The following is a 23761-nucleotide window of genomic DNA, read 5'->3' on the forward strand; positions in this document are numbered from 1 at the left end:
TTTTTTTTTTTTTTTGGTTGCAGTTGCCATTGTTGTTTGGCAGGCCCCGGGCCGGGTTCAAACCCCTTACCCTAGGTGTATGTGGCCGGCGCCCTTAGTGACTAAGCCACAGGCACTGCCTGAACAATAGATTTTAAAAAACATTGTTGGGGCTTATGTTCTATTACAAAGATACTATGCAGGTCTATTTCCTTAGGAAGTACAGAAAGGCATGAAGAAACTAGATTTTTTTTTAGAAACCTCTGAAATGATCTCTGTGTGTCAAAGGGCAGGCCAGGTGAACAGAGGACCAGGTGAGCTATCTGAGTGAGGGGGGCAGCTCAGGCAGACAGTGCGAGGAGGAAGCACTGTGCAAGTAAAGCGCCATGGAACAGGAGCTCGAAGCTGGAATGAGCAGGATACTGAATGTTCCCATCTAAAGGGGAGAACCAGGCTGTGAAACTGTTCCAGACCCACTCAGACCTCAGAGAAATAAGAATCTGGGCACGGGGTCCATGTAGCCAGAGACAGATCAGGCATGGACGTAGAGGAATCCAAGAGAGGGGAGCCCAAACTCCAAACCCTAAATGGATTGAGGCCAGAAGGGAGGAAGACAGGTGAGCATGAGGAGCAGCACCGGAGAAGCCTGTGAGCTGTGGGCCGCTCCTTCCAGGGTTCAGGCTGCAGATGGCAAAGGCATGGGAACCCACCCCGTCTGTGCACCTGCTAATGGTTGTCAAAAGCCTCATTCTCTGGTGGCACCCATAGCTCAGTGGTTACAGCGCTGGCTACATACACCAGGGCTGGCGGGTTCGAACCCAGCCAGGGCCAGCTAAGCAACAATGACAGCTGCAACAACAACAACAACAAAAATAGCTGGGCACTGTGGCAGGTGCCTGTAGTTTCAGCTACTTAGGAGGCTGAGGCAAGAGAATCACTTAAGCCGAAGAGTTTGAGGTTGCTGTGAGCTGTGATGCCACAGCGCTCTACAGAGGATGACATAGTGAGACTTTGTCTCAAAAAAAAAAAAGTCTCATTGTCTGAGGCTGCAGGCATGGTGAGAAAAGGGAGGGATCTGGGATTAAAATTCTCAAGCACATCACTCAATCAGTATTAAAAGGGTGATAAAAAAACACGTAGGTCCCAGTGGCTCACAGCTGTAATCCTAGCACTCTGGGAGGCCCAGGTGGGTGGAATGCTTGAGCTTAAGAATTCGAGACCAGCCTGGGCAAGAGCAAGACCCCATCTCTAAAACCAGCCAGGGATTGTAGCAGGCTCCTGTAGTCCAAGCTACTCAGGAGACTGAGGCAAGAGAATCACTAGAGCCCAAGAATTTGAGGTTGCTGTGAGCTTTGATGCCATGGCACTTTACCGATGGTGACAAAGTGAGACTCTGTCTCCCCCCCCCCAAAAAAAAAGAAAGAAAGGAAGAAAGAAAAAAACATGTAGAATTACCTTCCATGGTGAATTCTTTTATCAGGTGACACATACATTCCCTCTGGAAGTCACTGCACTATGCACACAATTAAAACCAGAGGGCTTACAGAGAAAACGGGGCAAGGGTACCGCACCCAGAATCCCCATCAGGGCACATACAGAAAGGAATGTAATGAAAGAGTAGCCCTTTTTGGTCAAGTGAAGTGGTTAGAAGTGTGTAAATACTACTGTAAGGGTGACACTTGACTTCGACAACACCCTGTGGTTGGTTTGTGGAAGTGGGCATCAGAAAGCTTGGTGCTTCTCAGTTATCATGGAATGGTACAAATGCCACACCAGGGTGGACATGTGGGGCTCAAGACACGTGGTCAAGAGAAGTGGCTGACTAAGTTCACGGTGTATTCTGTGCGTGCTGAGGGGGGCTCGGCTCAGCGGGGTGCAGTTTCCTGCCTTCACGGGTAAGAAACAGCAACAAGCAAACGTGAAGTTCACGTTCCCTGCTATGTTAATGTTGTTCTCTGTTATATTCAGCACTGTCTCCCAACACATTAATATTTTCTAATACATCAGCCATGTGAGGAGGAAATACATATTTCAAAACAAGTGTTATAGCAGAACTGACTATACTGTACCTCAAGTCTGTCAGTTCAGATTAAAAGTAAAAAAGATGCAGGTTCTGTGTATGATTCTACCCCTTGCCCTTGTGTGGTAGAGTTTGGAGAACCTGTGGGATTGACTTTGGAGTCAGTGTAGACTTGGGCCCTAAAGGGCTCAGGGATGTGATCATATCACGTCACCTCTTATAGCTCAAGGTTATTCTGTTTCATTGAAAGACTGAACAAAGTCATAGTCCTGAGCCCCAGCCACACATTGGAATGACCTGGGGAGTGCAAGCTTCCCACAGATACATTAAATGAGCTGGGGCCCTCTCAGGAATCTGTGTTCTTAGCAAGTGTGGGATTTTAGGCATACTTGAATTTGAGAATCACTGTTGTAAATCAATGATTCTTGAACTTGGCCACACACTGGAATCACTGGGGAACTTTGTTTTTTGAGACAGAGTCTCAAGCTGTTGCCCTGGGTAGAGTGCTGTGGCATTACAGCTCAGAGCAACCTCCAACTCCTGGGCTTAAGCGATTCTCTTGCCTCAGCCTCCCAAGTAGCTGGGAATATAGTTACCAGCCACAACACTCGACTATTTTTTTTGGTTGTAGTTGTCATCATTGTTGTTGGCAGGCCTGGGCTGGATTGAACCTGCCAACTCCAGTGTATGTGGCTAGCACCCTAGCTGCTTGAGCTACAAATGCCCAGCCCACCAGGGGACTTTTATAAAATACAGATGTCTGGGTCCCATCTGGCAAAGGCTGATTCAGTCGGTCTGAGTGTTGTTTGGGCAGCATGCAGAGTTGTTAAATCTCTTCAGGTGATTCCGTTGGCAAACTGATCAGCTCATAATCTTCTGGTGGCAACCTGACTGTGCTTTAGAGCCACAGGGATGCTTAAAAACACTACCAACTCAAAAAGTAAAACACAAAACTACTACCTGACCCAGCAATTCCACTTCTGGGTATACACCCCAAAGAATTGAACGCAGAAATTCAAAACATTTTTGTATACCATGTTCATAGCAGCATTATTCACAGTAGGCAAACGGTGGAGACAACCTAACTGCATCATCAATGAGTAAATAAACAAAATTATATATATACATACATATTTATAAAATATATGGAATCACATTCAACCTTAAAAAGGAATGAAATTCTGACACATACTACAGCATGGGTGAACTTTGAAGACATTATACGAAGTGAAATGAGCCAGTTACAAAGACCAACTATTGTGTGATCCCATTTAGATGAGCTTTCTAGAATACACAAGCCCATAGAAACAGAAAGTGGGCTGGGAGGAGCAGGGGGCCGTGGAGAATTAGAATTAATGGGCACAGTGTGTCTGTTTAAGGTGATGAAAGAGTTGTGGAGACAGATCGTGGTGAATGTACTTAATGCCACTGAACTGTACACTTAAAAATTATTTAAATAGAAATGTTACATTATATATATTTTATCACAATTCAAAAAATTAAACAAACCAAAACCTCCCACTACTGATACCTAAACCTCACTCCTGGATATTCCGGTCCCATAGGCCTGCTGGGGCCTGGAAAGCACATTTATAGCCGTCCTGGACACTCTGCTGGAGCTGGTCTTGGGCCATGCTCTGAGAAGCTCTGGTCTGAAGGATCCCCTCCAGCTCAGAAACCCTAGGATTCTCTTAGGGGAAAGGGGGCTGGCAAGAAAATTCAAAGTCTGTTGAGTATTGGGTTTTTATTATTAAGGCTGAATTAACTTGTATCTAGGGCTTTGAGGCAAAAAAAAAAAAAAAAAAAAATCACGAACAGCACAATCAATGCCGGCCTCAGTACTCCTGCCAAGCAGTGTTAATTTAGATAATGAGACCAGAGGGAGAAGGGTCAGTATCCCTTTCATTTGAGTTGAATTCATTAAGCTCTAATCCCACCATTAGCTGGGCAGATACCCTTTCTTGATGTAATTGCCTGGACAGCAGAGCTGCTCACCTAAGCTTGGGGGAGTTATGGGCCATGATGTCTCTGCAGTAAACACACAAGTCTTGTTTCAGAGTTGGCTCTTCTGGGGCACCGCAGTTGACCTGTGAATGTCTCTGGCTGACCAGGGCTGCTCTCGTGTTAATACTTAATCCCTAACAAATAACATCAGTAACAGTCTCCTTGTCAGAGCCAAGGATTCTCAGGTGGACTCAGGCCGGCTGGGGTCAGGTGGCAAGCTACAGAGACACCTCTCCTGGCAGGTGCTAGTCCTAACCCTGGGGGGCCACCAGGGGTCCAAGCATGGAAGACTCGCTCTCTGAGAAAACCATTAAATTCATTTCCAAGTAGGTGTCTGGGAGAGTTTCTCCAAAGTTCACACAGCAATAAAAATCTTGGACTAATTCCAAATGTGGGTATAGGTTGCACATTTAACCTTGGCTAAAGGCTCCTGGGCAGTAGGCAAGGTGACCTCTCACAGGACAAATCCATTCTGTGGACACATACCACAGCATCAGCCATCCCACTAGGACAGTGCCCAACAAATGGGCATTGTCAAGTCCAAAACACTGCTAGGGCCACAGTTTTTCCAGCCCAGCATTCTGCCTCTGACAACAGTTCCCGTAAAACAGATGGGGGGACTGTGCTACCATTAATCTCAGAGTTTGCTCCCCACACACAATTCTAGCTTCCTGCATAAACCACAGTGACACCATGACTTTAAGGCTCTGCAGGAGAGATCTCCTTCTCATTCAACCTTACCACTTTTCTTGCTGTATTTGGAATTTTTGTTTTTCCTAGAGTAGCTCTTTCCAGGCTGGGGCTTCTGCTGTGTGTCAATACTATACGAGATGTTCAGCCCGCGCCCGTAGGGGCTGAAAGTCGCTACAGACTCCAAAACAGTGGTGCCCAGAGTGTGGTCCTAGGACCAGCACAACAGAATCCCCTGGGTTTAGTGAGCAATGCAAATTTGGGGGCCCCATCAGTCCTCATGAATCACAAGCTCTGGTGTTTTCTCAAGTTCTCTGGGTGATTCTGCTGTACACCCAGGTCTGCCATCCACTAGGCTACAGTCTGGAGGGGGGACAGAAATATACATTAATCGTTATGACAACATCTAGTGGCTCCCCTCACACATCTAGGAGCCCTCTCCTTTCTCTCATCCTCTAAGTCTTTTGTAGGTACTTCTAATAGGAAACTGAGGCCCAAAGAAGTTAAATAACTTAACTTAAGACTGCACAGATCTGCACAGTCAGCCTCAAAGCATAGTATCTCTGGGTGCCATCACACAGGCTGTCCAGTACCTGGTCTGCTCCAACCCACCACTCAGTCATCATCTGCTGATCACAAAGGGCTTGGGCCCTGGGTCCCAGGGGAGATAAGCCTCTCAGGCCTTGTCCCCAACGTGCATATGAAGGTCCACCTTATCCTCGCTGCCATTTATTCCTGGGCTGGCTCCTCCCTAGAAATGTGGAGCTCTCTCCTACTCTCACGCCCTTACTTCCGCCGCAATACTCTGCCAGCCGCCTAAGTGCCCACCGCACGGTCCGCCTTGCGTGTACAGCCTCCGCACACCTCCCACCCCGCTAGACCCCCGAGTCTCCTCTTCCAACCCCCTTTCCACACCTCGGACAGCAGGCCCCCTTACCTGCCGCCCCTGCCCGCTTCCAGAACGCCCGCACGCGATGGCCGGGCTGCCAGCGGAACCCACACGCCGCCGTGTGCCTTGGTGCCCACACAAGTGTGCTGTGTTCAGTCACTCTGTGTTCCCACCGTGGCTTCTCCAGGCCCTCCCCCGCCCCTTTCGCTCACACCTTCACACTTTCCCCACCCCCATCGCACTTTGCTACCCATTTCTAGGAGAGAAGGGCCGGCCCCAGACTCGGACGCTGCGGCCCCCTGCCGCCCCGCGTGCTCCGGTGTCAGGCCCGCGGTGCGCACCCGAGGGCTCTGCGCGGACTTGGGGACAGTTCCCTGCAGCACCACCAGGAGGCGGGCTCTGGGCCGAGCAGGTGCGGCTGGGCCCCAGGCAGCTCACACTCCCGCTAAAGTAGTGCTGGTGGTGTGGCTCGGCTCAATTGTGCAAACGTGAGTGCAAAGGGCGCCCCAGGGCGAGGAGCTGGCAACCCACTGCGGCAAGCGACGTGCAAAGCGAGCGCCTCACCCGCACTCCTCCTCAGACCCATCCCACGCCTGGGCAGCCCCAGTCATTAGCATCTTTCCTGAGCATCAAAACCTAACAGGCGGGGGCTTAAAGGTCCGACACAGACACAGACTACGGTTCTCTGAAGGGGGCTGAGGGAGTCAGTAGTGCATTTGGTTTCTGTGCACTGGTGCAAGCTCAGGAGGATGCTTATCTATTTACGGATGTTTGGTGATCTCATTACAGTCTGGCTGCATCTCCAAGTGTTGATGATTCCGTAAGACAAGACATGTCTGTAAGTCTGGCCTGGGGAGGAGTTTCCCTTCTGGGTGCAACCTTTGCTCCATTAGCATTGGGTGGGGGTAGGGATACCACCAGAAACAGTGAACTGCCTTTCCCAACTTCTAGAACTGCCAGACACTGGTAAGTAACCCTGCCGAGGGGAAATGAGCAGGGGCTGCTGTGAGTGGGATGTAGGCGACGTGAAGGGCCCTCCAGCTCTGCTGTAACTTGCTGTTTGGAACATTACTTGACACACAGGGGTCCCTCTGCTTGCCTTTCTACTGAGCTGTAGACCATCTACTAAATCTCTTCTAGAAACGCATCTACAATTGCTGTCAAGATCTCCAGTTTGAGGATTAAAAACCCACCTGGGTCCCTTTTTGTAAATCAGATTTTCATTCCCGAGGCCAGGTATTGTTTGGCTCTCTTTGGTTCTCTGCACTGCCAGCACCTACAATAGTATGTTGGCAAATATCTGCTGAATGAATGAATTTGCTCCCATCCTTGGGGCCTCCCTCCCTCTTCACCACCGTGCAGAGACGGGTGCAGGATGCAGAGGGCTTGTTTGCTGGTTCTCTGGGTCCCTGGGATGCTCTGGCCTGAGGGGGAGTCTGGGGCCCATTCAGAGCAGCCCTTGTCACTTGCTGTCTTCTTTCCACGGACCTTCGCCTTCCTGCTGCCAGGGAGTGGCAGTCTGTTAGCCTTATAGCCTCTGCCTCTGAGACTGAGCCTGTTCCTCCCTCCTCCTTATCCAAACGTACCTTGAACCTTTTCCTATTTGCAGCATTCCCCCCAAATTCAGAGCTTTTAGGGCTGTAGCCTCTCTCGGCTCCGTCTAACTCGGGCAAACACTGACTCATGTTCATCTCTGGTCATGGATCCTTATTTCCATCTTTAGTGTATAGATCCTTAATATCTAACTAGATAGGTGAGCTTGTACCAGTTTCCTTAATTTCCCACATAGAAGAAGCCTCAAGTAGGGTATCAGCACAGTTGGTGGCCGATTCTGTAAATGTCATCTCAGGATGTCTCCAGCACTGACTCCCCTCCTTCTAATGCTGCTGCCATTGCTTAGCTTCAAGACCCCACTGGCTCCTCCCTGGACCACCAAAGAGTAAGTAAGCCTGACCCCAACACATCTGTCCCTGACTCTGCTACCCCAGGGGGCTTTCCAGGACACAGCTCTGAGCAGAAGTCTTCACTGCCTTCTTATGACCAAATGGCTGACTTAACTCAAGGCCCTCAGCACTTGAACCCTTTCGTTTTATAGACAGAGAATCTCAAGCCGCTCTGCCTTCCTTGCTGGATCTACCTTGCTGGCTTCCCCATCTTGACATAACTTGTCATTCTCAGATCTTGGCCTCCATTCAATTTCTCTCCTTGGGATGGTCTCGGGGTATGGAATGCTTGTGCACATCTACTGTACTCATCACATTCCACTTTAAAGCTCCTCAGAGGTCAGCTCTTCCATGAAACAGTCCGCACATTTCTACATGCATGCTTTATCCCACTCCATTGATATTCTGGCTACATCTCCATCACAGGATTTTCATTACACTTAAGCCTTCCTCACTAGATTGTAGATCTCCAGGGCAGGGACTCAATTTTATTCATGTAGGATCCCCTGCAGTACTTAGCACAACTTAAACATCCCAGAAATGTTTTTTCCTGCTAATATTTTGAAGATATATTTTCATCAGGAGCACTTACCCCTTATCCTAACACAAGGGACTGTCAAATATGTTCTTATTCTAGGGGCAGAGGATCTCTAGACATTTAAACGCTTTGGTTCCTGAGATTACTGAACTCTCATCACAGTGATAGCAGTCAGTGTTGTTTTTTTAATCAGAAGAAAGGGCTTTTTGTTTTCATAAGGCAGAATAGGAAAGCTAATTAAAAGCAAGAAACAGAAAACATTATGTAGGTGTTTTTCTCTGCCATTCAGCACTGTTATTTGTAGAAGATTGAAGGGTTTTTTTTGTTTTTTGTTTTGTTTCAGTTTTGGCCAGGGCTGGGCTTGAACCCACCGCCCCTGGTATATGGGACCAGCACCCTACTCCTTGAGCCACAAGTGCCACCCTTTGTAGACGATTGAAAACTTTATGTGTGTCTCTATTAAATGAAATTTTTAAAAGATCAAGACATTTTTGTAAATCAAGTTATGTAGAACATCAGGCTGAAGGGATATTGAGAAATCTTTGGCCCAGACTCTTGTTCAGAAGGTAGATGTCTAAGCCATTCAGTCAGATGGACATCTTTCTTCCTTGTAACTCCAGAAAGGAGGAAAAGATCACTTAAGAAAAAATCATTAGAGATAGAGAGGTCGTTTTCCCCTAGAAATATTTCATGCTATTGCTGTGGTCATTTGGTTTTCAAGGACTCGAAACAACGCTGAGGACAATTCCACTATCTCTACACTCCAGGGAGCAGAGAACTTGTCGACCAACAGATCTTGTGGATTTCTAAGGAAAAAGCGAGCCAAGTTCATCCTCAGAGTTTGACATTGCTAAGCAGTGTGACTAGGTGAATATGGCTGTGTTAGGAGACCGTGCACAATTATTTGGCTTCCGATTTAGAACGAAAGGTGTCCTGACAGTTCAAGAGTTGACTTATAGTGCTTTTTATTATTTTATAAATAATTAAACTGATGTTGAGATTAAGCACTTGCCTAAGGTCTCACATTTGTTAAATTGTGGTGTTAGGATATGAATCTAGTTGCAAATTTAGTTGTCATTGTGATCTTTAAACAAAATCAAAATTGAACACACTGCAAACAGGCGAATCACCTGCAGACTTGGTTGATTCTGGTTCATATGGTCTAGGGTGGGACCTGAGCCTCTGCATTTTTAGCGGACTCCTAGCTGCTGCTGGTCCACTGACCGTCCTTTGAGTGCTGAGGACTTAGGAATCTGTTATTTGCCTCATTCTCCTGGGATGAGGTATGACCAGGACCATGATCAGTTTTGAGAAAGGGGCTATACTAATACATTCACACCCTCAACTCTTCTCAGCCGTGAAGAGTGAAGTACAAGATAATACCTCAAAGAAGATTCATTTGGGACTTTGGGGGTGGGGAGGGAGCTTGGCAGTCACATAGATTTCTTCTAAGCAGGAAGCAGGTGAGTTTGGCAGCGATTTCGAGGTTCCAGAAAAGGCGCTTTTCCTGGAGACCAGCAGGGGGCGCGCAAGGGGCGGAGACCGCGGGGCGAGGCCGACCCGCGCGGGGTGTGGGGCTGCCTGCCGAGCTGAGCTGAGCTCCGCGGGGAAGTTCGTATTGCTTGCGCAACGGAGTGCGCTTAGAGACTAAAATGCGATACTCTAACTGCGATTGTAGTTGTGCTCAAATCCTAGCTCCACAATTTAATAGATGTGTGAGCTTGGGCAAATGCTGAACCTCTCTGAGCATCAGTCTAATCGTTTGTAAAAGAGCAACAGTCATAGTTCGCACCTTCTCCGGCAGCGTCAGCAGCCGGCTTCCCGCTTCTAAGAACTCTCCAGCGCCCAAACCAGAGACTCCAGCTACCCATGCATAATCGCTGACCTGGACAGCTATCATGTATGCAACCACACCTCACCAGAAACGCATTCCTTTTAGAAACCACTGAGAGGAACAGTGAGTGAAGGAAACTGAATTTCTCAAGCACCGGGGTGGGGGTGGGGTGATTTGGTATTCACCTCTTAGCACTCATGGGAAATTTCCTGACAGTTCCCTCTGCGTTCTTTAACATGTTCCGGTGGTGGTCCCCAGCAACACACAACAACAACAAAACAAACAAACAAGCAAGCAAACCCCAGCAGCAATGGAGGAAGGCACTGATACTCTAACTGTATGCTGAAAACCCAAAATGTTTTAAATACAGAATGGCTTCCCTTTTTCCTGCTCATTACAAACTCCTTAGTAAACAGTTTCATATCATCTGATTGAAAGACATAATTTCATCGGAGTGCTTATTAAAAACTAACAACTAGCATGACATTTCAAATCCTTGGGAAGAGGTAGTTCACTCAGGAATTGAATATACCTATTTGTCTCTAGGTTCAAACAACACCAATATTCTCATTTAGAAAATTAACACCTGATGGTCTGACAGCCTCCCTGAATGCTCTCCAGGTAAACCCGGTGTCATGATGGGCAACTGCAAGGTCAGGGAGTTAGAGCAGATGAGAGCTGGGAAGTCCCACATAGTGTCCTAATGACACCCACAGTACTCTGCTAAGCACAGCAAAAATCACTTAGGTTGTGTTATCAATGGGAAGCAGTTGGAGTGGGGTGAACAGGAACCTGAAATGCTATTAAGTTGTGATCAGTTACATTTGGAGAATGGAAATGTGTAGAGAGGATAAAATACCTAAGAGCTGTTCTAGGAGGGATCTGTAGTCTGCTGGGTTAGGAAAGGCATCAGGAGCAAGCTTCGTATGTTGATAAATTCAGGTCTGCTAAGCAGTTGATGGAGACACCCCTTTGGTGCATGGTGAGCTTAGAGAAGTTAAGAAGGAAAAGGGAGGTAGGCAGGACAGGAAGAACATGCCCTGGGACCCCAGGTGCAGAGGAGGAAAGATGATCTCACTGGTGCCTGAGGAACTCTAAGCAGGGACAGGCAGGGGCTGGGAACCCAGGTCCCCACCAGGCGCCCAGCATCCTGGCCCTCAAGGAGGTTCTTCATACCTGGAATCTGCCTGGGCAGGCTGCTGTGTTGTGTTCTAAGTCAGGGTAGGGAGTCAGCGAGTGACTTGGCTCCAACTTGCTGGTGGTGGTCACTTCCAAGATATGTGAGATCATGGCAAAAGCACTGGACTGGGAGATGGTGAATCTTGGTTCTCCTGCCACCGCTGGGGTCCTAGACGAGTGTAACTTTCCTTTCTCAGTTTCTGCCTACCCATCATGGTGACTCTGAACGGGAAGCATTTGCACATACGTGTACACCTTTCCAGCTCTAACATTACCCGAGAAAACTGGCTGAGTATCATCACGACAGCAGTCACAGACCGGGCCAGTCCTCCCTGAGCAGGACATTCATTCTCTATTTTGGCAAATCTGCAAGCCTGTTTCAGAGATCTTGAAAATATATAGTGGAAAATAATGTTATCAATCTATAAAAAAAATGACTCCACATATATCCTGGCTTTAAATAGCATTTTTTTCCCCCTCCAGGATTTGTGGCTAGACAGTATTTTGACATTAGAACTTTTTTTTTTCCCTTTCCTTGTAGTACAACCTTCCCCACCCCACCTCCACCTCCCTGGCAGTTTTCCTAGTCATTGCCCAGGGCAGGTATGTGGCAGGACTATACCAGAAGTAGCTTGGCAGTCTTTCTAGCTCTGATTTCACAAACAGGGCTTTATGTTAAGGTCACATGAGGCTTCCACCCCAGAGTTACGGAGAGAGGGGTTGGTGGATAGAAGCAGAGAGGCATGGAGAAACAGGAAGAAAGGTCTATAGATCTCCCAGGAAGACAGAACTCAGGCAGGACCCAGAGTTAGCCATGTGTTCTAGAAGCCACAGAGACCCGCTAGACCTGCAGGGACCACCAGGGAGGCAGGGACAAGAGCGTGCTCAGGGTAATCTGTGTGGAACACACGAGCAAGCAGGAGACACCCCAATGCATGCTCAAAAGATCCAAAATTATGACAAAACCAGGTGGGGACAAGGGGAACAGTTCTATTGTTGCCAGTGGGTAAGATGAAGACTCCAAAGTAATACTGATATCTAGGAAATACAGAAGACGCAGTATTTCTTCGCATCTGGCAGGCTACACATTCACACTGACTACCCTTTTGTTTTACATGTTGGGAAAGGAAGTTAGGGGTGGCCTTGAAGCCATCTAGACCTGCTTATATCTCTGACCAAGATGAGGAGGAATCTCAGATCACAGAAATTCAGGGCTGAAAGTGGCTTTAGATTTTGCCATTCCTATGGTCTTGTGAGTTCAAATCTTGGCAGTTCCCCAAGATTACAAAATATAGTGGTTATGAAGAGTAAATGAGATGAGAAACATATATTATAACTTATATTTTGGGGTCTTTGTATGTGGCAGATTATTTGTTGACTATTAAGTCAGGTATTGACTACCTTACGAAGCTGGTACAACCCAGCGAACCTGGGTCCAGAGAGATAACTCGGTGACCGTGGACAACCAAGTTGTCAATAGCATCGGGACTATGGACCTCGCATTAGTGTGAGGATCATAACCATCAGTCTACAGTAAAGTACAAATGTGCTTATCTTGCAGTAGTGATTTAAGTGCATGGCCCCTGAAGCCAGGCATGTTGAGTGTGAATTCTGGTTTACTGTTTATCCCTAGTTGGTCCTCATAACAGTGTCTGGCTCCGATTAAAGGCTAATTTATGTGTTCACTACTATTACTGATGTTAGTAATTTGTGCTCAGTAAAGAAGAATACGTCTCACCAGCACTGTGATGAAGGGAGGTCACCTGGAAGCATTGGAGAAAGGTTCACCATCAGTCAAGAAAGTGAAAATGAATCATTTCAGCATTGCAGCACCCTGCCACCAGATTTAGCAATACCAAGACTTTGAAAATTCCCCAGAAAGAAACTTGTCTGGGACTCTTATAGGGGAAGGGAAAGGGCGAAGAAGGAGGTTTAAGTGAAATACAATCCATGTGAACAAGGGCCCTTATCCATGTTCTTTTAGCCTACAAGGACTTCTTCTCTCCTATGTTCAAATGTGGTCAACTGTCTCTTACAGTGTCTTCTCTCAATCAGATTACTCTACCTTTCTTTCTGAAAGATAATCTTTCCTTTAATTTGTGGCCAAATTCCTCAGACTAAAAGTCTAAAAGGCTCCACCTAACATCTCCTTCACGGCCCCTTAACTAGCCTTTCTTTCACCTCTCAGGTCTGGCTGTCTGGCAGTTTTCGGCCTTTTTATTTTTTTTTCCTTTTTCTTTTGTTAGGAGCTCTGGCGGCCTATTTCTTCCTGAAATACTTCCTCCCTTGGTTTCCTTAATCTTCATCCTGTCTTTGTGTTATTCTGTTTTCCATCAGCTCCTTTTCCCTATCCCGCCCCTCTGGCTTATAGGTTCCTCCAAGGTTCTCTCCTTTAGGCTTCTTTGCTCAGTGATAACGTTCACTGCTCTTGTCCCATGATCTCCCTCTAGACCTGACCTCACCTGTACTCAAACAATGTATGTCAGTTGACTAGAGGACATCCCTATTTGGACATCCTGTGTATAACATCAGACTCAACATGTCCCAAAGTGACTTATGTTTTGAACTCTGGAAATCCTTTAGGAAACAAAAACATTTTTGCACGGCATTTGGGGACATATAAGTAGACTTCTCCCAGGACAGATAACCTCCCCCTGCAGGACACGACCTCCACCTACCTTCAGGTTGTAAGGAACCTTGTCCTTTATTCTTTTCAAATAACTAAACTAAATAACTAATTAATAACTAATTAATTCTTCTTTAGTCAACCAAATTCTATTTTTTCCCTTCTACATGTCTCCAGATTTGTCCTTCTTTTTACACTCTCATCACACTGATTCAGCCTTACATCCAACACATGCTTATTGGGCACCATATCCCAGGAACTATTTTAGGTCATACATCCAAGCACTGCCTTTATGGAGTTAACAGCATAGCAGGAAGATGGCCAAGTCACCAGCAGCCACAAGCAGGTGTCAGAGATGCTGTTAGAAGATGGGCACAGGGAGCTATGGCTCACAGACGACATGCAAACCCAGCTGAGGGGCCCTGCACACAAAGGATGGAGATGTGGAGTCCTGATGACCAGCAGTCAGCTAGGGGTGGAAGGTGGCATTACTAGCAGAGGCTGCCAACAGCATGGCCAAAGGGGAAGAGAGAGCCTGGGGGAGCAGCCTGGGGCTGGGGTGGCTCAGAAGATTAAACTGTGATTCAAGGTGGGAGAAGAGAGGATACTCTGGGGTCAGATCAAGGATTGCATGGTGAGGACAGGGGGGGTTGCTAAAGGTTTTGAGCACTACTGCTGTGTTACACTCAAACTCTTCAAGGTCTCTGGGCATTGGTTCCAGCTAATTTATACAATCTTAGATTCCCAGTAACATATAACTCACACCTTCTGCTCCAAGTAGGTGGGGCACTGCATTGTTCCCTACATGCCTCTTATGTGCCAGACACCAAATTTGGCTCAGGGGATCCCTAGATAAGTAAGACACAGCCTTGCCTCAGTGAGCAGGACAAAGACTCCTCAATTTCTATGGACAGTGCAGGCGTTAAAGCGTCAGCAGAGGTCTCTGCAAGAAACAGTGGAGGACAAAGAAGGAACTCTTCAGTGCTGCTCTAATCCTGGGGTAAGAGCCAGGTAGAGAAGTCTTCCCTGGAGAGTGCTTTTTGAGATGCTTCTTAAAAAATGAAGAGGATTCCCGAGCAGAGCATTTTGAGCACAAAAGAGCAAGCATAAAGGGAAGGAGGCATCATAGCACCATGGAAGAGGATATGGTCAGAGCCCTACAGGGAGGTCAGTATGGCAGGCTGTCTGAAGGGAGACAGCCCAAAAGGGAGCAGGGAATTGGGGCTGCTTCTTGTGGACAGCAAGTGACTTGGCTCTGTGCTTCATATTATCCTCAGGCTTCCTTCCCTCTATCTGTTCTGTGCTTCAGTGTCACTTCTAAATCCAGCTTAGGACCAGCTAGCTCTGCAAAGCCCTCTCTGTCTTTCCCATTCCACACTGGCTATCTTCTTTGAGCAAGCAGATGATATCACATAATTTTGTACGTAATTGCTCACTAACCATTTCACAGGTGCTGATTTTGTCTTCCTGCCCAGCTCCTGAAGCTTCTGAACAGCAGGGACTATGCCTCAAAGTTGGGTTTGTCTCACAGAGTGGAGGACGTTGTAGGTTGTGACTCACACATCAGGATCCTTTCTGAAACCTGAGCTGGGAATCATGGAAGCTTCAGAGAGCTGACTGAAGATTTGGATCTGCCTCTGCATTCCTTTCCACAAAGCTAAGGGTGAAATAAACACATCCGGGTTCAATAACTGGACATTCCAGGGTTTTCTTGCTGTCCAAGTCAGTAAGCATGCAGACACACACAAACAGTACTATCTTGATTTCAACACTCTGCAAAGCCAAACTTCCTGGTATACTGAAATCAACAAAAAAGGCTCTGTGCTGGACACACCTTCTTCAGGAGAGGTCTTCCCTCCTCGAAAACAAAACTGAAAACCTGGTAGAGCTGATTTTCTACCCACACAGTGAAATCTAAAAGCTTCTTGCTTTACTCAGATCTGTAAATGTCCAAGGCAGTGATTCTATGCCATCATTTTGGATGGGGGAACCAATCAGGCTGATTGATAATTATTCCCATATGCATGGGCATGGTCATCCTGGTTGTTAAAAAATACAAATTATTTTTATATTTATTGGTTTAGCCCAGGTCCCTCCTCTGGGATCCTTTGGAACCACTGCACAATCCAGCAATGAAGGATTAGCATCTAGCCCCATAGAACTTCTCCCAGGCCCCTGCACCAGGGCTTCCTTCCTTGGTGGTTGTGCACGGCACACTGGGAATTGTTTTCTGCCTACAAGAACAATATGAGTCAAGGAGTATAAGAGATCTTGGACAATCTTTTCAGAGCTCATATGGGCTGAGTAAGTGCAGAGAAGAGATTAGACTGCACACTTCTGGGGAGGCCTGACTGCTCCTGCATGGAGATGCACCTGGCATTGGTAGGGAATGATCAATGTCCTCTCCCAAGCACTCAGCAAGAGGACAGCGCTGCAGGTGCACCTGCCAGCCAAACAGGGATCCCATTGATGAAGTCATTGCTCCGCAATGGTATCTGAAGGGCTCTGGGGTTAAGCTGCTTGTCTGAGGTTCACAGTGTGGATGGTTGTGTTCCAAACACTAGGTAACTCCACCGCTCACCCCTACTGGGGGAAAGCCAGTACCATCGATTCCCACCCAACATGGCCTCAGCAATCTTCCTGGGAATCACCCTCAAGACAATCAATCCAGCAAACCACAGTGTGGTCCCTGATCCACCCTCACCCCTTCGGAAACGGCTTTCCAATTGTAGTTTTACAGGAGAGTAGCCACTGGGAGATGATCTTCACAAGCAGATCCACGCCCACCCCCCACCGACACAAAGGCCAATAGTGTTTATTTCCACGGAGTCTTTGCCAGGCTGCACCGTGGGGCAGGGTGTTCAAGGCCTTCTGTTGAGCAGCTCAGTGACTTTCTGGAATTTTCATTGCCCTGCTGGAGGTGGCCATCTATCTCCCTTTTCCAGGAAAGACTGAGAGGCAGCGGACTGGACAAGCTACCTGCCCCTTCCACAGGGAGGAGAGTAAGGGACAAATGCGAAAGTCTGGTAAGAGGGAACCGCTCTGTGCCAATGTAAGTGACTTCTTCACTGCCAAAGTTTCGTCGCATCACGCCTGCCGGGCACAGGGTGTCCACCGGACACGCATTCCCATCCCTGGGCGCAGGGACACCTCCCACCCAACCTCTCGCACCCAACCTCTCGCCAGCGCCGCCAGAGAGCGTGGTCCGAGGATAGAACATCCGGCAGGAAACTAAGAGTTGGAACTAACTCAGGGCAGCCCGGACGGAGAGGCGCTCGAACGCCTCAGGCAGCTGCATTCCTGTCCAGCTGGCGACTCAGGGCCTCCAGCCGGCAGATCCCCTGCGGCTGCACCGCGCTCACCTCCGGGGAAATCACCAGCCGCCCGCGCTTGGTCTGCCTCCTCCCAGAGGACTAAGCGACGCGCTCCTCCCTGGGCTCCGGAAGGTCCTCATCGCCCTGCCCACCCGCCAGGGCACGCCCACCGACCCCGCCCATCTCCTAGGACACGCCCCGGCCCCGTCACACCCCACGCCCCAGCCGAGGAATCCTATTTGCTCTGCCAGGTAAGTGAGGTGAACTCTTGGTCCCTGTGGCTGCGGGGACCCGGCGAGGTGTCCATTTCTTGGGAAAGAATATAGAGGAGTCGGAGGTTTGAGGGATGAGGGGCGCCCTGAATCCAAGAGAAGGGGTTCCTCCAAGGCTTGAGGGCAGACCCGGCCAGGGGCAGGGAGTGGGGCAAGTCCTGCTGCAGCCTGTGCTGACTCCCAAAATGTCCTTCGAGATCATCCAGGCCAGCAGTGCCCTTTCCCACCAGTCCACTTCTCAAGTACAGACGAGGAATCCCAGGATGAAGCTCCAAAATGTCCAAAGCCACAGCCAAGCAAAAAGAGCTCCCTTCCATGCGCCCTTCACCGAGCCACGGTTCAAGCTAAATTCTGATGATCTTAATGACAGATTCCCGTCAGCAGAATCTATTGCAGATGTTTGGGAGCTGGGGTGGATTGAGGAAGGAAGCTCTGAGTTTGTCTGGAGAACCCAAGAGAAGATGGACCCTTCCTGTACTGTGAAACCGTGTTCCTTCTGCCCCAACTTCTCTTTTCTTTTCCCCCACCCCCTCCACTGCTGGGGTTTGTGGGATTTTCAGGAAAAGGAACTTGTCAAAAGAAAAACCTCCCCCACGCTCATGCAACAAAAGGGTTATAGAGAGATGACTTTATCAGAAAAGTGGAGGGGGCCTTCTGGGGTGAAACTCAGTTCAAGAACAAAAATGGCACAGTTTGGGGCTGGGGCACAGACTCCAGGTGTAGGAGCTTCCCCTCCCCCACAACCTGCCACTTGGGGTGTATCAAAGAGCTGCTGACACTCCTGACTCACTGCCTGGAGGAGCTTGGGGATAGGGTTCTATTGGCAAGGCGGGAGCATAGGTGTAAAACAGAGCTTGGCACTTAATTACAGCCAAGGATCTCATTACAGAGTCTTGTCAGCTCCCCGCCTTGGCTGGCAGCTCAAAGCCTGAGTGACAAATTGCTTCAAGTGGGTCTCCAAGGGCCGCATTTAGAAGAGGAATGAAGCCTCCTCCCATTGTGGGGGGCAATGGAGAGTGAGGGGGTGCCCACTCTCTGGCACTATGCAGGGGGTAGGAGTAGGTGGGTGAGGGCACCTAGGGAGTAGTGACAGCTAGGAGCCACATGGGCCCATGCCTGACCTAAATAACGCCTTGCTGGGGCAAGCCCAGTGGGACCAAGGGCGAGGTGAAGGACAGCTTGACAAATAGCAGTTTGCCCTGCATCATAAGTGGGCTTTATAAGACCAGCATGGCTCTGGCCTGTCACAGGTGTGCTGTGACTCTGTAGGAGAAGGAGGAGCATTCCAGGTGGTGTTATGGCCTCCTAGATACTTCCAAAGCCCCCGTTCCTAAGGTGACATCTAGCTTTTAATACCAGTATCTGTCATTGGGCTCCAGGGACTCAAAGCAGACTTGGAAGGACTCTTAGACACCGTCTATGTGGCTGTGTCTTTCAACAAGTGCAGTCACTGAGGGAGATGACAACTTCTATGTGCACAGCCAGGACCGTCAGGGTCTTCTCATGTGTGGCCCTGGAAGTGAGCATCCATCATATTCCTCCAGTGTGTACAGGAGAGGGGCCTGGTGACCAAAGCTTTTGCTGACCTGGGCCAGAGGGGTTGTCACTTGCTTTCCTCCCCCCCTGAAATCCAGAGTGGCACACACATCTGCAGGGTGCTCAGGGGCAGAGCCCTCCCAGTGGTTCCTGTTTTCTCTTATACATGGTATTAAGCCTTCAGTGACTCCCTAGGCGCTGGGAATAAAATTTAGATTCTAGATCAAAGCCCTGTGGTCTGTTCCCTGAAGCTTCCCTAGGCTTATCTCATCCACCCTCGGCTCCAGCTCCGCCAGCTCTCCTCACTCCCTCAGGGTCTTCACCCTCTCTCTTCCCGGGTAACTTGGCCTGGCTCACCCTGTTGGTCCCTTAGTCTCTTTCATCCTCTAATGTCACTCTTTCCAAGAGACTTTCCCTAACCCTGCTAATAAATTGGGTCCATCATGTCAGTCTCTCTGTTCTTTTCCCTCCCGGCTCTTACTTCAGTTTGTGATTTTATATGGATGTGTTCCAGGGCTCAAGGTCAGTCTCTCCTTCTAACTTCATAGACTTAAAAGACTGTAAGCCTTGTGAGGGGAAGAATCATTTCTAAGTTGTTCCCTTCAAATCTAGTATCTGTCAAGTGTCTCCCAGTAAATATTTGTTGATGACTGCTGATATTCAGGAACCAAAATTGCAATACCAATGAAAGGATGATATTAGAGGTTTTATTTTAAAGGACAAAATTAGACCTCAATAAACTTGTAAACATAAGCATTAGTGACTATTTCTATTAAAAAGGTAATAACCAAAACAAGACTTGGGGAAATACAAATACCAAGGTTTATTAGGTACTTCTTGGAACTAACCATCCATTCAACAACCATATATTAAGCTTCTGCTATAGACCTTGTGTGTCTTGCCAGGAATGCAAATCTAAATAAGATCTGGCTTTCAGTATCAAGGAACTCACAGCCCAGGGTGTGTGTGTGAGGGGGGAGTAGACAGGTAAATGAATGATTATTATGTGTTTATCAACTATAACTTGATAAATATATAAGAACATATATATCAAGAACATATATATCTAACTGCTTCAAGAACATATATATCTAACTGCGTGGAAGCTGCTCTGCCCAGGACTCGATGATGTAGTTGCTGTAGTAAAAAGATAATGATGATGTTGTCAGCTGGACAGGGCAAAGGGAGGGCATCCTGGGCAGGGGAGGAGGGAGGAATGTGGCTCATTTGGGAAACTGCCAGTGGTTGGTAAATGGAGCATAGTGGTGTGAAGATCCAGGAGGGTGAATGGTAGGGAGGAGGGTGCCGGGTTACTGGTTCATGCACCTGCCCCTGCTGAGGAGTTCAGATGTTGCTCAGTCTCCCTATAGGTGTAGGGATCCCCTGGGTGATATTAAGAAATGGAGTGACGCCACACCTTCCCCTTTGTACACTCTAATGGTGTTGTGTAGAAGGAATGGAGTAGGGTGGTGGTGGTACCAAAGATGGGAAGTTTGGGGGCCATCTCGAAATTCTGGCTGCACACCTGCAATTTGTCACATCCATGCAAAAACTTCACTCCTTTGTTGTGCCAGGTAATTTGAAAGCCCTGGGAGACCCTGTGGGCGATTGTAGTGGTCCCTTCCCCAGGGCCAGTTGGCTTCATTCCATTAAAAAGGAACCCACAGAGAGGGCAGCTGGGATGGCCTTGTCTACGGATGGCCTCTAGGACCTGAGGACTAAATGTTTCTAATCGCCTCTTGGCATCATCGATTTATAGCTCTTCAGGACTGTCAGTTATTTGAGAGCATCAAGTCAATCCCTGAGAATTCAGGGATAGAATAAAACCTATGTAATCCCAGTGTTATGACTAAACTTCAGCAGAACCCCTTGGTCAGTGCCCTAGGTTAGGAAAGAAAATAGCTGCTTTGCTTATACTCCGCTGAGGTGATTAAACTTCAGCTTTCTGTCACTTTGAAAGTGGACCTTGTGGGTCTTAATTGCTTCCTTCTTCACCTTCCTTTTTCCCTTTTTCCATTTTCTTTCTCTTTTTGCCAAAGCAAACCTTTTTATTTCTAGGCAACTGATGAATGTATACGTCTCTCCCTGCGTGACCAGAGGCATCCCTCTGGCTCTGGGTAGTCTGGCTCGTGCTGCTTGGACAGTCTTGTTTCACCTTCCCTTCCCCCTTCCTCTAAGTCTCTGTCAAGGTGGAATGCCCTTTACCTTGGTAGTGCATGCCCAGCAGCTGGCATGGCCTAGGTCTCCTCCTCTGGGAGCCACAGACCTGAACTGCAGTCTGGGGCCGAGCTGCAGGGCTGTCAGCGCAGCCCTGATGGGCCGTGCATCTTCAGACTTCCCACTTGGCCAAAGGCTACCGTCCAGCAGGAGCCCGAGGGGATGGGCAGTGTTCTTCCAGCTGCGTTTCCTTCTGCTGCCCGGCAACTGCAACAGGAAGGAAGTGAGATCTACTCCCTTCTCTTCCCCTTCTGCTGATGCCCTGCACATGAATTAGTTTTCACTCTATCTTCATCTTCTATACATTTGTTGCTGCACTCATGTCAGGGAACATGGCTCTGAAAATCACGAGGAGGGCCTGGGGAGACCCACACTTTGCACATTTTTTTTTTTTTTTTGGTTTGTTTTTTACCAACACTCATGCTTCCTTTGAGGAGCAGTGGTAAGGTTAAAACATGGCTCCCTGCAGGGTAAAAGCTAAGGATGGAAAACCGTGTCATGGGAGTGTGGTCATGTTCCTGTGGCATGTTGGAGGGAGCCTCTCCTATTAGATGAGCTGCATCGGGCTCAGAAGACTCCAGTTTCAGGGGCTTGGGGGCTTGTGTCTGAGCTCTGGGAAAGAGAGTGAGAATTCATCCTTTCTCTGCCTATCTGGGCCTTCAAAGGATTGGATGGTGCCTGGCCACGCTGGGTGAGGACAGATCTTCCTTACTCAGTCCACTGATTCAGATTCAGTCTCATTGGAAACATCCTCTTACACATATCCAGAAATAATGCTTCACTAGCTATCTGACTATCCCTTAAGCCAGTCAAGTTGGCACCTAAAATTAACCATGGCAGTATGTAAATTGCATAGCAGAAGCCCTTACTGCCAAGGTGTAGGGAATCTGACCGTTTACAAGAATGAGATGGACTTGCACACAAGCAAGTGCAATAACGTTAGTTGCAGCAAGAGCCATCAGTAGGTGACACATGGTGTTACAAAGCCCACCTGGGGGGAGGCCAGGAAAAGCCTCCTGCAGGAAGAAACTGTTGGGCAGATTCTTGAAAGACAAAAAGCTGAATCCACCATCATCAAGCTCTGTCATTAAGGTCCTTTATGAAACCTGAGCTTCAGAGAGCTGACTGAAGATGGAATCTGCCTTATGGTTCCTTTCCACAAAGCCAAGGGTGAAATAAACACATCTAGTTCAATAACTGGACATCCCAGGGTTTTCTTGCTGTCCAAGGCGGTAAGCACGCAGACACACACAAACAGTACTATCTTGATTTCAACATTCAGCAAAGCCAAACTTCCTGATGTACTGAAATCAACAGTAAAGGCTCTGTGCTGGACACACCTTCTTCAGGAGAGCTCTCCCCTCCGGCTCCTGCTCTGCTCTGGCCGGGCTGGTGTTCTTTCTGTTCCTTGTCCCAGCCTTTTCCCCTGCAGCGCCTTCCCCCAGGAATGCCTTCCCCAGGGCAGCCCCTCGTTCTTCAGACCTCAGCTCAAACCTTAACTCCTCTTAGAGTCCTTCCCTGACCACCTTACCTAAAGCAGAACTTTTTACCACCACCCATATTTTCTGATCAGTGTCTTATTTCTTATTTATTCCCCTTCATATTCCTTATTGCTCTCTGAAATCAGCCATGTATTCATTGGTTCACTCGTTGACTGAATATCCTGTGTACCCAATCTGAATTGCTTGCTTCTTATGTATGGCGTGTGGTTGAGAAGCTGACAGGGCTGAATGGGTGGGACTTTCTGCATCTTACTCATCAGTCTCTGGCCTTGTTCTGGTCAACTCTACTATGGTCAGACTTCCCTGAAATCCACTGTCTTCTTATCAGTTCTCTCTGATAATGTCCCATTGCTCACCTCCTCTAAAATTATTCTTCTTGAATTTATTTATAATAATTTTTAAGAAACATTTTAATTGACATCTGATCATTGTATAAAGCTTGAAAAAATTAGCAAAGAAAGAAAGAGAAATCAGCTTTAGTCCCTCCATTTAGTTATAACCACTACTAATATTTTTATGAGTTTCTTTCTTTCTATTTTCTATGAACCATTAGATGGCAAGTACAAAACTGTATCCACTGATTTTTGAGAAACAATTGCTTGCTCTCCCCTTTTTTGTTTGCTCCCTTTTTTTGAGGAGGGTTCTTGTTCTGATTTTCAGGCTAGTCTCAAACTCCTGGGCAGAATTGATCCTCCTGCCTCAGCCTCCCAGGTTGCAGAGACCAAAATCATGCACCACCATGGCCAGCTAAGAAACAATTATTTCTGACTATAAAAGTATTGATTCAACTATAGAATATTACAGAAAATGAAAACGTGAAGAAGAAAAGATTCACGCAGATTTGTCTACAGTCTTACATTCTATTTATTCTTTCTCTCTCGTACACACACACACACACACACACAAAGTTGTCATTTCATTATATCCCACAAATAAGTTAAACATTATACCACATTAAGGACACCTAAATATTTTATAAATGATTTTGTTGTAACAGCCTAAATGCCCACCAACCTAGGAATGGATCAACAAGCTACGGGATATGTATACCATGGAATACTGTTTAGTAAAAAAGATTTAGATTTTACATCTTTTGTATTAACCTGGATGGAGGTGGAACACATTCTTCTGAGTAATCACAAGAATAGAGAAGCAAGAATCCATGTACTCAATTCTACTATGAAGTCTGTAGATGAGCTAATGTAAGTGGGGGGGGGG

The 23761-nt window shown here is 47.6% G+C and overlaps 1 protein-coding gene across 2 annotated transcripts in view; it reads right to left on the reverse strand.

Annotated features, from left to right (window-relative positions):
- Positions 1-17138, reverse strand: part of TLR5 (toll like receptor 5) — a 25261-nt gene extending 8123 nt beyond the window's left edge. The window contains exon 1 of one of the 2 annotated variants that reach the window (XM_003790966.3): positions 17065-17138. The gene's annotated coding sequence lies outside the window, so the exon portion shown is untranslated. Of the gene's footprint in view, positions 1-15142; positions 15593-17064 lie in introns of those variants that run through there. The other variant, XM_023513934.1, reaches the window with a different exon arrangement.
- Positions 17139-23761: the final 6623 nt, after the last annotated feature.

This window comes from Otolemur garnettii, unplaced genomic scaffold, assembly GCF_000181295.1.
Source record: "Otolemur garnettii isolate 467f Iridium unplaced genomic scaffold, OtoGar3 scaffold00045, whole genome shotgun sequence".
Taxonomy (NCBI): Eukaryota; Metazoa; Chordata; class Mammalia; order Primates; family Galagidae; genus Otolemur; species Otolemur garnettii.